Consider the following 18,404-nt stretch of genomic DNA (forward strand, 5'->3'; position numbering starts at 1 on the left):
TTAGTAAATTCTTCCATGGTTTGCATGCAGATAAGAATGTAACCTCCCTGATCCCTTGGCTGTAGGCTTTTGAGACCCTAAACAAAGAACTCAGCCAAGCTATGCTCAGACTCTTGACGTAAAGATACTATGACATTATGAATGTGTGTTGTTATAAGGCACTAAGTGTTTTAATCAGCAAAAGAACACAGATGATAGATAGATAGATATGGAGATGAGTAGATATATATTTGGTTTATAATCTCGATGATTCTACTCTAGAAAACTTTCTGCTCTCTCTGATTTTGAGGTGAAAATAGATAACAATAGATAAGTTTTGAGGTTAGGTTTAGAAAAATATATTTAATAAAGCAAAATTTTAAAGTGTCATAGGATTAAAAGGGCAATAAAATTATTTTTTTAAGTTCCTGAGTTTTTGGCAACCTCCTCCCCCTTAAACTCAAATCACAGTAGGACAGATTACCTTTTATTTATAACATTCCCTAAGGATCTCTACATTCATTAACTTAGGGCCCCCTATGCCAGGATCACCATGAATGGATTATAAAAATACCATGGGGAAATGAACACAACAGGTAACAATATAAAACTTCTGAACAATTTTCTTTGAGTTTGTATAATTAGCTCAACCCAGGCTACTTACAAAAACATATAAATACAGTTCATAAAACTATTTAATACAATACTATACCAAAAAAGTCAAATTCATGCTTAATTTAATTCTCAAAGCATATTATTGTTAGTGATTTTTTTTCCCCCTGCTGGTTAGTAGCAGCACAAATTCTTAGGATTGGAATTTGGATTTAATTATATTTTTTTCTGAGTTTTTTAAAGTCTTTTTTTACTTTACTAGTTTTTCTTTTCTCCCCAAAATGACAGTCTGTGTCTCGTGCCCAAATATTTTAAATTCTCAATATTTCTTAGCATATAAACTGATGGGAAGAATATTTTAATGTAAATTTTTAATAGATACAACAAATATGTATGCATTAAGAATGAATTTTTTCTCAGCTCTATATCAGGTGCCTTCCATTTATGTCACCTCATCACCAAATGAAAATATAATTTTGAATACATTATGAAAATTGTGAAAAATATAGACAATTAAAAAGAAGAAATCAATGCTCCAAGCTAAAGATAACCACAGTTAACATGGTGTAATTCTCTCTAGTTTTTGTTTGTTTATTCATTTTTATCTTGATAAACACTTTTAATTTGTCTGATTATGTTTCTGAAATATTGATTTATTCATTCAGTCAACAAATATACATGGCTGGCCTACTCTAGGCCAGGTTCTGTTATGCAAAGAGAATATAAAGGTAAGCAAATTGTCCTTACTGATTAAAGGGAGAGACGGTTGTTAATCAAATAATCATACAGGTTTGCTCTGAGGAGAGAGTATAAGGGTCTTGAAAAGGAAAACTTTTTCCATCAAAAAAAACAGTAAACAAGAGTTGGCATATATGAGTTCACTCACAAGCTGTGTAACTATAGGCAAAGCCTTCCCTTTTCATGACTCTTTTATGAAAATATTTTATACTGTATGATCTGCAGGGTTTTATGAAGCACTAAATTGTCATTAGCCCAATGTCAAAAAAACAAACAACCCTACAAACGAAAAGCTACCAGAGGAGATCTTTCACAAGTTGTTCTCTAACTGTCAGACCATTCAATAAACTTATCTTCTTAAGATTCAATTTCTCAAATTTTCTCTTAAAAATAAGATTAGTGTTGACAAGAACTCCAACATGAGAGCAGAAAGGTGAGTCCAACTTCACATCAACCAGATCCCTAAAGTCCACCCAGAAGCAGGGAAAGTTTTCTCCAACAGCCTGAGAAGGAACATTTTTACAGGGTCTAGTGAGTACATGAGGCTTGAGGCAGCCAGAAAAAAATAAAAAATATATATATTTACATTAAAATATAAACATTAAAAATATATGTTTAATACAAATTAAAATATAAAAATTTAAATATATATATACATATGTGTGTGTACACACACACACACACACACACATATATATATATATATAATATTAGCGTCCTAGAATTTAAAGCTCAATGTCAGTGATGACACTGCCATAAAATATGTGTGTATACTGAAGGTAGTTTCTCTGAATAGTAAGAACATAAGCTGTTGAGTCAGGCACTCCTAAAGTTCACATTCTGCTTCAGCTACTTGCTAAGTAGCTTTAGACAAATAACTTTAAGTTTCTGAAGTTATTCAGTTGACTTATAATACTATCTAACTTGTATTATTGGTGTGGGATCATAAGCAATATATTAAAACATTTACAGGCATTCCTGACTCATAAGTAGACCGAATAAATATTACCCATCCCATAAATATCCTCAAGTATCAAAATTATCCTTAGTGAAAAGTTCACCAACTGATTCACATACAGTCCAGGTAGAATCAGGAGCATATGAACAGATAGGGCTTTAATAAAGTAAATACAATCTGCAATTTTGCACATGATTAAACAGCAGAAAATCCTTTAAAGTGACATTTAAAAGAAATGCCAGATATGAAAATGACTCTATTCATGATTCTCAATGGGACAAGATTAAGCCTTTATTCTGAATTAGTAGTAATAAGCTCTTCCTGATCTGATCACATAATTGTTTTTGTTTGCTTTTAAATTAGTGAGAATGTTTCATCAGTCTAGTTACAGTTGTTTAAATAGCAACCTTCAACTGAAAATCCCCTTAACTATTTTCTTAGAAGTAGTGATTTTATCGAATTATACTTGGAGTGTATGATAACATGAGTTAACTTCTTAAGGAAATAGTATTTACTCTACTATTTGAGAATAGTATAAATTTCTATACGCAGAAAAGGAGACAAAATTCTGTGCAAGAAATTCTGCATGTGAGTGTGTTATTTGTGGCATAGTTGACCAAGTATGCTTTAGGACTCAGATGTGCCTATAACACAGAGATACCATCTATTTGGTTGCCGTAGGACGCTTGTCATGCCCTGTCCTTAAATTCCCCCTGGGTGTCATACAAACAGAGCAGAGCTGAAGTTACTGCCTAATGATTTTATTGCTATATTCTAAAGAGAACTTTTCAAAGACTTTATATTACTCAAAAGGACTTTAATGGAGGCATATAGCAATTTACATTCTGGTTTTCTAAATACAAATGTAATTACTGAAAATCTCTGTCTAATTGCTATTTCACCATTTGAAATGTACTTCGATGTATAAAATATGCTTGCTATATACAAAACCATCTGGCTATAGTTTTGTAAAATACACTATATCTTTGGATCAAAACAATAGAAAAAGGAAGAACATGTATATTTCACATATTGACTCTGACCTTTATATCACTCTCTCACTGTATACTTAAAATAAACTCTGTATTTGAGGAATTTTAAAACTTTTCAAAAATTAGAGACAACAGTATAATAAAGCTCCCTACAGCCATTATCCAACTTCAACAACCACTAACATTTCATTGTTTAATTCCCATCATCACTCTCATCATTATCATCATTATTATTATTTTGTTGGAGTATTATTAAAACAAATTCTAAACATCAAACTGTTTCTCCATTAAATTCACAATCTATCACTACCAATAAGGATTTTCTTTTAATAAAACTACAATTCCATTATCACATCTAACAAAATAAATAATTCTTGATATCATTTAAAACCCAACACATACTCATAAATCTGCAATTGTCATAAAAATTCTTTTATGACACTGAAGAAAGAAACAAACCCACTGGTCACCACTGGAGGCTTCTAGGGCACCAATTCACTTTATAAATTAATAAACTAATAAAGTATATATCTTAGATTTCCTGTGAGAACTGAATTTCATGTGGTACTCAATGATTAATGGGGTTGGAGTTATTCACCATATGTTTTTTAAAAACACTTCATTAAAAGGGAATAATTTATTTTACTTATCACTTTTATATCCACCTACTATAAAATTTAAAAGCATGCTCTCAAATTGTTTTAGCAATAAACACAAATATCATTTTACACAATTATTTATGAAAATAATTTTGAAATATACATATATTTTTTTCTTCTTGTATATATCCCTTTACCTACCCCAGCCTATTCAAACAGGTTTTGGTATTCATTGCATAGATGAAGATGAAACAGGGTAGAGAATAGTAAAAACATCAGTTATTTTGCAAAATCCTAAACCTACCATGGTGATTATTTTTTCAATAGCTACTAAGCAAAAAAAAAAAAAAAAAAAAGGAGAGAGATTGGGGGGATTGTGTCTTTGTGGAAAACTATCAAGAAATAAAGTGGGGATCTCCAACTCCAGACATTAAAAACATTAACTTAGCCTTGCTAGGAAGGAAAGGGATGAAAAGAAATAGTAATAGAGGGAGAGACTTTACATGTGCTTGTTGGGCAGAACTCTGAAAAACCTAAAGGATTAGGATTAGACAGACCTGAGGCAGAGTCCAGGGATGTAGGAAGATCCTAGAGGGTGATAAACATACCACACATCTAGGCACTATGGGCGAGAGATAGCCAAGTGCAAACTTTGCCCATCAGTGGCATGAAGAAAATGGCAGTAATCCTGAAGGAGCCAGGAGGACTGGGGCGAAGGCAGTATCATTTGAGACCCATGTGGACACATAAGACAATGGGCATCTCAGTAGACATGTAAGTGGGTGGATGTCCCAGGGACCAGAATATTTCAACTTTTTTCAGCATGATGTAGAGCCTGTGAAATTGAGGGGGAAAGAAAAGTAAAGTCTCTGCCACACTAGTGAAATGTGGGCTTGAATTTTTTTTCAATGTGAGAAAAAAAGAAAGTTGTATGTCCAGCACATCTAAATTATTGGCATGAGTCATATCTGATAAAGATTATTGTAGATTTTACACAATATTATTTACAAAAACCATAAACTATAGAGTAATTTACAAACCTTATTTTTGGCACTGTACGTAAAGACCTTCATACTTTCTTCACCTTTTTCAAAATTCATGAGCTTCATATAATATAAAATTTATGATGCCAACAAACCCAAAGTGTAAAATTGGAAGGAAAAAATATTGTACATCGTGTGTGTGTTTAGAAGCAAGACTCTATATTAAAGCCCAATGTTTCCAAAAATTTCCCCCATAAGATACCATTTCCATTAACTTCTTTTAAAATATATAATGAAAAAAGTTACTTTTTACTACTAATCTTTAAAGATTTATTTTTCAACATTTTTTATTTATTTTTGGGACAGAGAGAGACAGAGCATGAACGGGGGAGGGGCAGAGAGAGAGGGAGACACAGAATCGGAAACAGGCTCCAGGCTCCGAGCCATCAGCCCAGAGCCTGACGCGGGGCTCGAACTCACGGACCGCGAGATCGTGACCTGGCTGAAGTCGGACGCTTAACCGACTGCGCCACCCAGGCGCCCCTAAAGATTTATTTTTATTGAGAAGCTTAATATTTGGGGAAAAAAAGGTATCCACACAGATTTGATACTTAATAATCTACAGATAATACCTACATTCATGATTTATATGAAGATAGCATGGTTACTACAAAATCTTAGCTCTTCAAGAATTATCACACCACAGACAGAAAATCCCACTGAAGACAAAAAATACAGTTTAGATCTAAATAGCAAGATTATTACTATTGAAGATTAGTGCTTCAATTATTCTATACCTCACTTCACAAATTCCTCAAAGTTAATTACAAAATGCGACTACAGAATGTTCAGATAATATATCATAATACTATCCTAATATGAATTACCATTTAGTTATGAATCTCTTAATATTTCTAGGCTATTCTAATTAATTCTGTTCTAGACATTTACAAAGGAAGTTAATATTTTAAGTCCCATTAAATATCAAAAGCATAGTTGGCCTCCAGGGGCCCTCAGGGCTCCTCCTTTCCCTATCTGCCTATTTTCTTCTTTTCTAAAGATAAATAAGGATGCTGTCTCCACCAAGGAGCACTGTTCAGTTTAACACATTTTATTGACTATGATTCTCCCAGGTGGAGTCACTTTGTTGAGTTGAATGTTGCAGTGTGCAAGGGTGCATCATCCCTTGGCTTTCTTTTTCCATGTGACTGGATTGGTAAAAACTCTGGGGGCCTCTTCAAGCTTAAAAGGGACTTATTTGGAGGGGGGGTGCTTTAGAATCTCTTCTGCCTTCTCCCATTTGGCAGCTCACTTAATGCTATTGCCCTGGTCTAAGGAGTCATTGGGTGAGTAGCTACACATTTTGGATAAAGTTCTGGCCTAAGGCACCTTAGGTTAACCATATTTCTGTATGCCTTTTTCCCCCTTTACTTCTGTAAAAACAAACAAAACAAACAAACAAATGAAAAATCTTTGGTGAACTGTATAGACAAGGCATAAAAGTATCTGCTCTAAATGGAGTCTTAGTTTTAGCTCAGGCCTGAAGATAAGAGAATCCAACCATTCCCATATCCAGAAGAGGAAGCCAAGAACCAGTTTTGGTACTCTTAGCTTAATGCCAATAAGAAATGTTTCAAAACTGGGAAAGGGAAGTTGGAAACCAGGAAATCAGCTTAGAAAGAGCTATCCTACCTATGTGACCATTTCATACAAGTCCAGGAAAGGATAATTCAGTGCAACCACTTCGATTCAGTGGTACTTTAGAGACTAATCAAAACCAAGAAATCTAAGGCAGACAGTGGGCCAGTCTACCAAATGCTGTATAATGAGAAGTTGCCTCTTTGCATATGGCCTGCCCCTCTGGGTATATGAAGTAAAAAGATGCACTTATGTTTTACTTATAGGTGAACATATATAATATGAAAGATTAAAAACCAGAGCTGGTGTGTAATTCACTTAGGTCTTCCTAAGTGGGAGTAGGGAGAAACTGTAGCAGAAAGAAGATGCGAAGGTAACTACACAGGCCAAAGAGAAGAAAGACATCAGAGAGACATGGAGAAATGGATGCACAGCTTGGGAGGGGGCAGGTAATACATACAAAAGATCCCCACCACCACCCTGGAAACAGAGTCCATTTAAAATCCTAGAAGTCAGAGACCACCAACACCAGGACTAGTTATGAAGGCCTTTTTGTGCTTTTTGGCCTCTCCTCGGTATTCCACTTCAACCATAGAACTGCCAGAGGCACATTAATGTCTACAGCTGGAGAAGAGAAGTAGCTAGCAAATTAGGGAAAACTCACCCCATCCCCATCTCTCACCATAGGCGACCAGTTTGATGCAGGTTCAAGATGAGTTTGAAAACAGTTTTACTTAAATTGAATATAAATCATGGTTATTACTCTGGACTGGACATAATTATTAAATCAGACTTTTAACTTTTTAATAGAAGTGAGCTAGTCAGTGATGCTTTCTAATAACAGTAAATAGCATCACCAAAATGGTACAGCACTTGCCAAAATTTCCTCCAAAGACAAAGAAAGAAGGAACTTCAAGGGGCTTACTCTGAAGGGGCAGTGATTTCTAAGGTGGGGTATGGATCTGTGGAGAATAAAGCCATTTGCCAATTCCATCCCACTCTTTCTACTTGTTCAATACATTGTTTAAAAACATACCCAAAAATTGAAACACACAAAAAAAGTAAAACCCCAAAATCATTATCACCCTCTTCACACTTGTTTTAATCAATCACTATTGTATCATTTAAAAAAACAAAAGCCTTTGGAAAACAGCATTCCACAGAACAAGAAGCACAGTAGACTTTAAATATTTTGAATACAACAATAAAGCCAGCAGAAAACAACCGAATGTCCGTGTACTTCCTTCCCCCAATCACTGTTAAAACTCGAGCGCACACAACAGCAAGCCAGAACTCCAAGCAGTCAGAATTGGCAAGGGGACTCACCAGAGTTGGGGTCGGAGTTGCCATCTGCTTCGGTCCTCTTGTCCGGAGAGGCCTGGTCGTAGAACTCGTCCTGTGGCTGAACCAGAGGAAGAGGGTGTGAGATCAGGGTTCCACTACCCACCGGCTCGTGGTCGCCTAGACCACTGTCACTGCAGCTTTCCTGGGAGCCGTCGGGGAGGTGAAACGTAACGCGGCGCTGCGACTACAAAGAAGACCACAGGACACGCCAATTAACACTCCTCTCAGGTAAAATGGGTGCAGCGGAACACAACAGCAAAACAACTTTCAACAGATGACACAATGTAAACGAAAACATAAAACTGGGAACAAAGCTAGGAACAAACTCTATCATTTGCTATTTGCTACGTGATGTCCAACTTGCAAAACACAAGAAGGAATTTCGGTCTTGTTTAATTTAAGAACAAAAAAACTAAGGGCAAATTGTCAAAATGATAGCAAGAAAGACAAATATATATATATGTAAATATATATATTAATATGTAAAATATTAATATACTAATATCTGAAATGTAGTTCTCGTACAGAAAGAAAAAAGCTGCTATTTTTAATTTTACTTTTTTATATATTATACTCTCATGTGAATTTAACCCTTTATAGAAAACCAATAATACAAGGATTTTCTGTTTCAATATGCCCATAACTAATCAGTTTCCTTTTGTGATAAACACAGTATTAAGGACAATGACCAGGCCACCCATTATAAAACAAAAACAAAAACAAAAATTAAAAAAAAACTTGAAATAAGCAGAAATATGAAAATATTTGTTCCATAGATCTGAATAAAATACATACATAATGTGACATTCCATTTCTTTTGAGTGAACAGGCATTTTGTTTACCCAATGATTTTAAGGTAGTTTTTGCAATGAAGTCATTATTGCCCACTGGCTCAGATATTACTACCAGTCATTGGCTATAGAACATTCCAGCAGAAAGATGTTTGGAATATTATTTTGGCATCTGTTTGTACAATGTCACTGTCAGAAGTGACCTAAAATATGTAGATGGCTACTTCAATAAATTTTAATGTTTTAATAAAATAAAAGTGTGCATTTCAGCACAGATTGTTGCTTAGTACTCTTGGTAAATATTCTTTTAGCTGATGTAATCCACAAGATATGGGAATACTTACAGCAGTGTGGGGTGGAGATTTATGACTTTTGGAATTATATGAGAGTAGTAAATTTGTGCTGTATGTCTGAGTGCACTTATTTTCATTCTGCTCTAACAGCCAAAAGACCTTTCAATATCATGTCACATGTGACCACTCTTACTCATATTTAATAAAACTATGATTATATAAATAATAAAGTATATAAAATATAAATGTATAATGTATAATCACTTTATAATACCTAAAACTTGAGTGTTTTTCCAGAAGATGATTTATAGATTATATCCGTTTCAAAGAAAAAAGAATGCAATTAGACACAAAATGCTATAGATATACTGCTACTCTATAAATGCATTTTTATAGACAACAATAGAACATAGTCTATTTCCTATGAGTCACTGGTTCAAATCCAGCTCAGAGTCATAATGGAGAAGAGCTGATACCCCTTTATTGCTGTTCAATGACCTGTGTGAAATGATTTGATAGTTCAGTACATTTTTAATGAACTGATGCCGACATCACATAAACTATACTCATAAATGGTACTAATTGAGTCTATTGTAGCACATTCACCTTCATGCACAACTATCTCGGTACCATCAAACCCCCCCCCCAACAGATTTTGAAATGTGCCTAGGTGAATGCTACATGAAAATACCAGTCAAACTTGAATCTTAATATCTGAGATGTATTTCTTCTTGTATAGAAAGAAAAATGTGGCTATTTTTAATTTTTTAATTTATTATACTGTTTCCTCTCTCGTGCGAAATTAACCCTTTAGAGAAAACCAATACAAGGATTTTCTGTTTCTGTTTCAATATGCCCTTAACTGATCAATATCCTTTTGTGATAAATACAGTATTAAGGACAATGACCAGGCTGCCCATTATACATGACTCTCAAACATATCTTTTTAAAGTGATTGGCCTAACAAGTACAAACCACCAAAAAATAATAATAAAATTAAATAAATAAATAAATAAATAAATAAAGTGGCCTACTAAAATGTCTGTAGTTTCAGTGATTAAAGTATCTTTGGTACTATCTCTGGAGGAATACTTCTTACTTATAACTCAGCTAAATGTAAAACAAGTCAAATATCAGAGAAAGACAATGGGACACATTCTTCAGTCTTTATAAGGCATTTCCAGGCCTTATAAGCCATTATAAAGTATATGTTTCACAGAAGAAAAATGGAAATTTTCCATCTATGATATTCTAAGCATAATAATACTACTTTAATTACTATATTTTTTTCTCCTAAGAAATGTCCAAATCGGCAACACCAGTAATACCTGAACCCAGCAGTTCTCACAGTACTATAATTTCACTGAGAATTAGAAGAAAACTATTTCAAATATACCTCACATATATTATATTATGATATTTCTTTACCACTTTATAAGTGAGAATAAGCAAAGTTAGAAATCTAGCATAATTTATTTGTAATGACAGTGTAAATTAGAGTGATATAATGCTTAAACTACTGTGGCTTATGGAAATATTTCCTAATTAATTTGACTCAAGGATGTTTAAGTCTTAATTGGAAAAGTGTGCACAATTTATCAGTCTAATGGGAAGTGGGGGTGGTAATGCATGCGGACTAAGAACTGGAACACAGATATTATGGTACGAAGCAAATTGATCAAGCAAATCTATCTTTAATTTATCATCATAATGATTGATGCAGGTACAGCAATGTCTGAAATTTCAAGGTAGATATAAGGAAAGGATCTGAATAGACTGAAATGAAGGAAAACAAGGATTCATGAAGTGTTAAGAATTAGGAGTTGTAGGTGTCATCAAGGACTCAACAATACTTGCTCAGCTGTTGCACAACAGGACCAGGTGAAGAAGCCAGAACCAGACCTCTTGGCCAGGAGTCCTTGCTCTGCAGAGAATGGCCCAAGGCAAGTGACTTTACCTCTTTGAATGAGTTCCTGGCTTTGTAAAATGGAGAAAATAGTGCCAAGAAGTCTTGCTGGTTTATAAAACTTGACACATAGTAGGTACTCAATAAAAAGTAGTTATCATTCTTGAAATTTAGAGCTGCATATTCTCTTTTAACGCCCAGGGCCAAGCTGTTTTAAAGATGTGATTCCTTCACCACTGGAGGAAAAAAAAAAGTATTGTCCTTTTGTAGGGGAACTGCCTGCACCCCATAACCTTGGCATGCCTCCTAAATTGTACATCATGGCAGCTCAGAGCCTTTCTGAGGGGAAGCTGTTTTCATGGAAGCCATAGACGAAGACCAACAGTTAATTTTTTTTTAATGTTTATTTATCTTTGAGAGAGAGACAGAGCATGAGCAGGGGAGGGGCAGAGACAGAGGGAGACACAGAATCCGAACCAGGCTTCCAGGCTCTGAGCTGCCAGCACAGAGCCCAATGCGGGGCTTAAACCCACGAACCGTGAGATCATGAGATCATGACCCCAGCCAAAGTCGGACGCTCAACCGACTGAGCCACCCAGGCGCCCCAAAGACCAACAGTTTAGAATACATGGTTTCTCCTTTAAAAAAGTGAAGGTTTTCCCCATTATCCTTTCAAGAAACCTATAATTGTTGCACATTCAAAAAAGAGGAAGAGGATAAGCTATTACTTACTGCCTCTGGGAATTCTGCTTCTGGGTTATCCCCATGGAAATATACCCAATTTGCGTTATAAATACAGTGAAGCGCTGCCTGACTGAATTGGGACAACATATGTTATCATGAGACTACTTCAGATTTTCCAAAGCCTTTGCACTCTTGTTTTCCTAAAATCTAGCTCCTATCCATTCCGTTTTCTCCCATGGTAAACATTATTATTATTATTGGCTATGTCTTGTTAACGGTTTGAATGTCACATTTGTTTATCTGATGTATCACTAACAAGTTAGCTCTAGGTCCCTGGCTGCCCTGAGAAAGAATAAGATGGGAACCAGTAACTACTAAAGCTGCTTCATGTTATTTTATCTCAGAGCTGCTGATATGAATTCTAACCATGTGAAACTTTCATCAGAAATTCTGTACTCTACACAAGCATAAAGGGCCATGCATACAAATAAAGGTTCAGGATGCTGCAAGTCAGAAGAGGCCACACTGGTTTAATTTAAGAAACATCACCAAACACTTTCACTATATTTTTTCGTGTAGATTAGTAGAGAGGAAAGGGAGGGAAAATTCAAGATGCTCAGGTAAGATACACATGTTCCTATATTGGGCACTGTTCTTCAAGAGTTGCTAAAAGAATGAGTCATCTATGAAATCTCAACCATTGCTTGAATGCTTCTCTTGTGCACTTCTTACTGGTACAGAATATTATTCTATTCACCAATGAATGACTCACATTCAAGTCTACAATCCCAGTCCCATTAACCTACAGGGATTCCTAGGTGCAAAGATTTGGTGGTCGAGTTCATTGTGTCTTTGCATAAAATAGCAAAAAGGTAGAAATGAGCGACATGCCTAATAGGTATTTAATTAATAAATTATGTATCATACAATTGAAAAAATCACAATACTTAAAAGTATACTAATATTTACTGATACTGAAAATATTTGGAATCTATTGTTAAGTGTGAAAAGGAAGTTAGTAAAGATTTTACTTAGTTGAATTACACTTTATTAATATGTTTTTGTGTGTGCATGTGCATAAGCTAAGATCTGACTATGTGTATACTAAGTATTTAAAGTGGTATTGTCTGGTCATGGAATATGGTATTTTAAAATTTCAATATTTTGGCCACACTAAAATTTGCATGGATGATCTTGGTAATATTACAACATATTCTAATATTTAAGTATTCCTCTTCATCATTTATAGCAATTAGGATAAAAAGAAAAGGAAAAGTCCAGTAGATAGTAGGTGGGCTTTCTCTTGAGCTAAGGAATGCTAAACAATCTGATTATCCTTGCCCTGCTATTCTAACTTCTTTACTTTCTTTACCTAACATTTTAAATCACTGCAATTAAAAATGCTTGCCTTCTCAAATCACAAAATAACAAGAAGTTGGCACACTAAGCCAAATATTACAAGACAAATAAACAATTTTACCAGTTAATAACTGACACTTAAAATAATTATTCTCTGTAAAATTACACACTAATATTGTTGGAAGTAGGGAAAATGCACTTTAGAATTGTTTAAATATGGTTTCATTTGTGCAGAATTCCTTAAATATCTTTTAAGGAAATATTCCTAACTCTGATTTAGTTCTTTTAGCCACATTCAAGAAATGTGAATGCATCATTCATCTATCTAATCTCTAAATAGTATACATATACACACAACCTGCCAGAAATTACTTACGATGAAGTAAAAAACAAAAATAGTATTAAAGTTCAATATGTGAACTTGTATTTGTTTTACCTCAGCATTAAATCCAATGAACATATGCTTTTTATTGATTTGAAATAGTATTTTCCTATATGTCCCCTCTTAAGGTAGCAAAGGAAATCACCCCAAAGAGGATTAAAAGAAAATAAGAGACTAGAAACTGTAGTTTAATACAAATGCTTCTAATAATATTAATGGGACACATTTTGACCTTCCTTATTCTTAAGAGAACATGTTTTTTAAAAATTTTTTAATGTTTATTTATTTTTAAGAGAGACACAGAAAGAGAGAGAGCAGGGGAGGGTCAGAGAGAGAGGGAGACACAGAATCTGAGCTATCAGCACAGAGCCTGATGCAGGGCTCAAACTCATAAACTGTGAGATCATGACCTGAACCAATGTCAGACACTTAACCAACTAAGCTTCCAGGAGCCCCTTAAGAGAACATATTTTAATTGAGATCTAAAAAAGAACAGTCATGAGTGTAGTCTTAGGTTGCAAGCTCTGAGAAAAGGAATATTTAAATGACTATATGGTCAATGCTGGATGGCTGGTTTGTACAAACACACCCCGAATGCCCCGTTAATCGCTATCTTGAGAATGTACCGATCCAGTCCCCCCTTTATATTTCCATCAAGCAGAACGCGTAGAGAAACAATTCAACATTCAAGGTCAGGGGCCTGGGGTCACCAACCTGGAGTGTCTCCTTTGTAACAGAGAATGTCTGGATGGCAGGTTTCAATCTCTTTGGAACACTGGCCATGCAAGGAAGGAGCAGCTACAGATAATTGTTAGGCTAGTTGCTACATTATAAAAGCTTGCTGCATGTAGATTTTAGCAGGGGATGCTTTGTACAGTCTCCTGCTCCTGGACTCCCTGTGTGTAAGTTCCCCCAATGAGCCTACATCTTAATTGCAATCTTTGAGTCTTTTCCTCAGCTTTGCCAGACCATCACCCACCCTTGGCTTAGAGTCCACTAGGGTGCGGCTGCACAATGACAGAAGAGCACATTTTCAGCTGAAACTACTGATTCAATTCAACAGCAAATTCCTCGATAGCTTCTTGCCATCTAAAAATCAATGCACCTGCATCCTCTTAATAAAATCCAGAATTGAGCAAAACTCATGGTAAATTAGAAAGTAAGGTAAATGGGACCCAAAAAGCAATCTGTGGTTATAAATTTAATTTGCTACTACTCAATACTTGCAGGCTCAACTAAGGAAAACCATTATTAATACACACATGTTCTTCTTCATTCATGTTTGAAAGATGAGGTCCAAAGTGGTAGAACAAGAAAACATTTCTGATATTAGTTAAAATTTAAATTTAAAAAAAGATTTCTGGATATATAGCTTATGAAAATTATTAGTAATTGTGAGTAAACTGAACCCATTATCAAAAACAAGGAATAGTTTTGAAGGACAAAATCATAAGGAACTTTTTTGACTGGTGATAAGTGAAATGTTTGGAGTACAGAATTATTTTATAATGAGTCATTTTATTATTTGAAACTGACAAATTGAGTCATTCTCCTCTCCTATTTATTGGGAATACATATGTTAAAATGGTTCGGCTAAGGTACACTTTATTTACTTATTTTAGCTGGAAATTACTTAGGGATTTTCTATTTTAACGTTACATTTTTTTTTCAGATGAGGAAATAAAGTGACTGTCTATGTGAGTTACAATGAAAATCAGACCCTCGTTTTCTGATTTCAACATGAAGCACTACTCATTCATTCATCTAGCTATTTAATAAATATTGTTGAGCACATACTATATGCTAAACACCATTCTAGCTGCTAAGAATAAAATGGTGGACAATACAAAAACTATATCCCACAACTTCTTAAAAAGTCAATTTCGTTAAGCTAGTGTCTACCAGTTCTGAGGATGTGTTTGGCCAGCAGCTTTTAAAATGTCATTTCCTTCTAATTCTTGCAAACTCTGCAGACCTAGGCAAGGTCAGTGCACAAATGTGAGACCTTCACTAATTAACAATAACCTAGAGAGAAAAAAGAAGGAAGGGGAGTGCATTATGAGTTTATGCCAAAACAATCCCTAGTCTGTTACCATCCTTGGATTGGAATTCATTGCCAATTTGTGAAAGCAAAAAATAAAAGGACTAAAAGAGTAATAAGACTGTTAGAGCACACTATTCTTGATTCAAATGCAGAATCATTTTTAACTTTGCACATCCTTGAACAATTTTTTTCATCTCCAGGTAGATACAGAAATGTTAACAACCTCAAATAAGAATTGATGAAATCAAATCCATCAAGTTTTTCTGAGGAACAGATACACTTCACATTTTATGAGCTTATAATGAATATTTACTAGATGAAAATGATTTACCCAGAATTGAACCAGGAAATCCAAAGAGGATGTAGTAGCAATGAAGCATCATTGTCCATCTTCCAAAAGTGATTTCCCATGAGAAAAGTTCTCTGTCTTTCCAGCAAGAAATTTACAGTAAGTTCTGCCTTATTTTAAAAGTAACAAAATAAGGGGTGCTTAGTCAGTTTAAACATCCAACTCTTGATTTTGGCTCAGGTCATGACCTTGCAGTTCATGAGTTCGAGCCCTGCATCCGGCTCTGCAGGGACAGTGCAGAGCCTGCTTGGGTTCTCTCTCTCCCTCTCTCCCCGCCTCTCTCTCTCTCTCTCTCTCTCTCTCTCCCTCTCCCTCTCCCTCTCCCTCTCCCTCTCCCTCTCCCTCTCTCTCAAAATAAATAAATATAAACTTAAAAAAACCCACAACCCTTTATTTAAAAAAGTAACAAAATGAAACATAACTAAAGTAACCTTCAGTCTTTCCTTCTTTTCTCTTTCATTGTTTACATCTTAGAATATTTGGAGACAAATGGGAAGGTTCAGTTTATGTTTGAGAAAGCTGTGTAACAACTTCACTGACCATAGATGATGGATGTAAAGGTGCCAGCAACTTTAAAATGATTTTTTGTTTTGATTCTTAGTGCTGTTGTGTTATACAAAAAAAGGAGTAGGGTGTGGAAGATAACTGGCCACATAAGGCTGGGTAGCATTTTCCACGGATTTGAAGAGTGTTCATCCATACCCATTGGCTACCTGCAGCTAAGGACTGCTGCATTTTAGGATAGATCTGTCAACTTATTTTTGAACCTCACTACTCAACTGTATGTTTAGTTTGGGGAACTTGTGTCAACATGTGTGGGAAACACACATTAACTTAAACTTAGCCTGCTGACTTAGTTTGTAGGCTTACTGTGAAACGGCCCTCAAAGTAAGGACCTATGTATTCTTGTGCTTTGTACATGAAGTGCATTGTATACCTCTTAGCACCTATGGCTGAAAGACTCATATTAATAACGTGTGGCGAAATTTTTAATATAGTTTTGTTTTTATTTCCTTTGATCTCAGTATGATTTGTGAGAAAGTTAGGTCGCATTTCTCTTCATGTGCAAAAACAATTGATAGCTTTAAGAATAAAAATAAATTATTTGTACTCTTTTTGGGAGTAACCTTGGTGCTTGAAGTTAAATATTAGAAAAAACAAACAAACACAAAGCAGGAGTCTCCTCCCTGCCTCAAAAGGGTTTGAATCAACTTTCCCCTTTGGTTTGGTGACACGACCCCACCCTTAAGTTTTCTCTGGGGTCTCAGGCAAGCAGAGAGGATTCAGCATTGTGAATGTTGTTGGTTAGTTTGCTTCTTATATTCTTATTTAGTTCCTGCTATCAGAAACAACCTCAACCTATTTCTCACAGTTAAATGTTGCCCAGTAGGAATGCAGCACTTTATCTGAGCATACAAAATATAAAATGACTACATTAAACAGGAGGAGCTGCTCCTGAATCTGCAAGCAGAATTTCTGCATCTATAAATTATACGTACAGAAATAGGGAAGAAACGACTCAGCAAGAGTCCTTTCCAATTTAGTCTTCGAGTACAAACAAATGCATGTGACAAAGTAAGTTACCCTCATCATATTTACAAAATCAGCATACATAATAGTTATAGCGATTTAATTAGAAATTACACGAAGTCATCACTGCTATTAAGTAAAAATATAAAACCCATTGACATAGTGTTGGTCTTTTACAAAACGTGAGTCTTCCTCTGAATAACAAGAAATCACTAAAAACTAATGTGTCAAATATATAAGTACTGATATCAGAAATAGAGTTTGGCTCAGTGTCTGGAATTCAAGAATTCATCTCAGGTCATTTTAGCAGAATTGACAAGAGAGATAATGGGCATCTCTCTAGCATATCTCTTAATAACTCTCAACACAAAACAGGACTTGTAAAACCAAAGTAGGCCCTATTTTCTTTAAGTCAGTAGTATCTTTTAGGAGGTAGCGCCAATTTTATAATTAACCTCAGACCATGGGCATTTAACTCATAAGAGTTTAAGCATGCACCCACACCCATACACTTGCCCTCCCACACACACACACAAACATATACAAACACGTACATACACACTTTAAACTTCCCTTATAGGGGCCCCTGGGTGGCTCAGTCGGTTAAGCGTCCGACTTCAGCTCAGGTCACAATCTCACGGTCCGTGAGTTCGAGCCCCGCACCGGGCCCTGGGCTGATGGCTCAGAGCCTGGAGCCTGTTTCCGATTCTGTGTCTCCCTCTCTCTCTGCCCCTCCCCCGTTCATGCTCTGTCTCTCTCTGTCCCAAAAATAAATAAATGTTAAAAAAAAAAATAAACTTCCCTTATATATTGCTGAACAGGCACAAAATCATAATTACCTAGGAGGAATAAAAACTAGTAATTTGTGGCTTTAGAGGACAGATCATGTTATTCTATGTTAGAGAATGAAACACAAATAGAGGGGTGGAAGAAATTACCTTTATATCACAGTTTGATTTTGTTTATTTAATTTTTTGGTCCTATTTTTGAAGTATAAGGAGGAATGTTAAAACTCTTTAGAAGCAGTGGAGTAAAAAGTTATTTGAAGTAGTCCTAACACATGTAACAGATATCTATCATTGGCAGCCCCTGGCTTATAATTAATTCTCAGCCATCAATCATATCTCCCTGAGCAAAAAAAAAGAAAGGAAAATGGCAATGGGAATAATACTCCAAGAAGAGCATCCTCTTTATTGTCTATGATTTACATGATTCAAATATGG

At 35.2% G+C, this 18,404-nt stretch overlaps 1 protein-coding gene across 1 annotated transcript in view; it reads right to left on the minus strand.

Annotated features, from left to right (window-relative positions):
- LOC125933853 (protocadherin-9-like) overlaps positions 1-18,404 on the minus strand; it is a 768,436-nt gene that overhangs the window by 318,403 nt on the left and 431,629 nt on the right. Inside the window, exon 3 of the mRNA XM_049647047.1 lies at positions 7,826-7,901. The gene's annotated coding sequence lies outside the window, so the exon portion shown is untranslated. The remainder of the gene's footprint in view (positions 1-7,825; positions 7,902-18,404) is intronic.

This window comes from Panthera uncia (assembly GCF_023721935.1).
Source record: "Panthera uncia isolate 11264 chromosome A1 unlocalized genomic scaffold, Puncia_PCG_1.0 HiC_scaffold_16, whole genome shotgun sequence".
Classification (NCBI taxonomy): domain Eukaryota; kingdom Metazoa; phylum Chordata; class Mammalia; order Carnivora; family Felidae; genus Panthera; species Panthera uncia.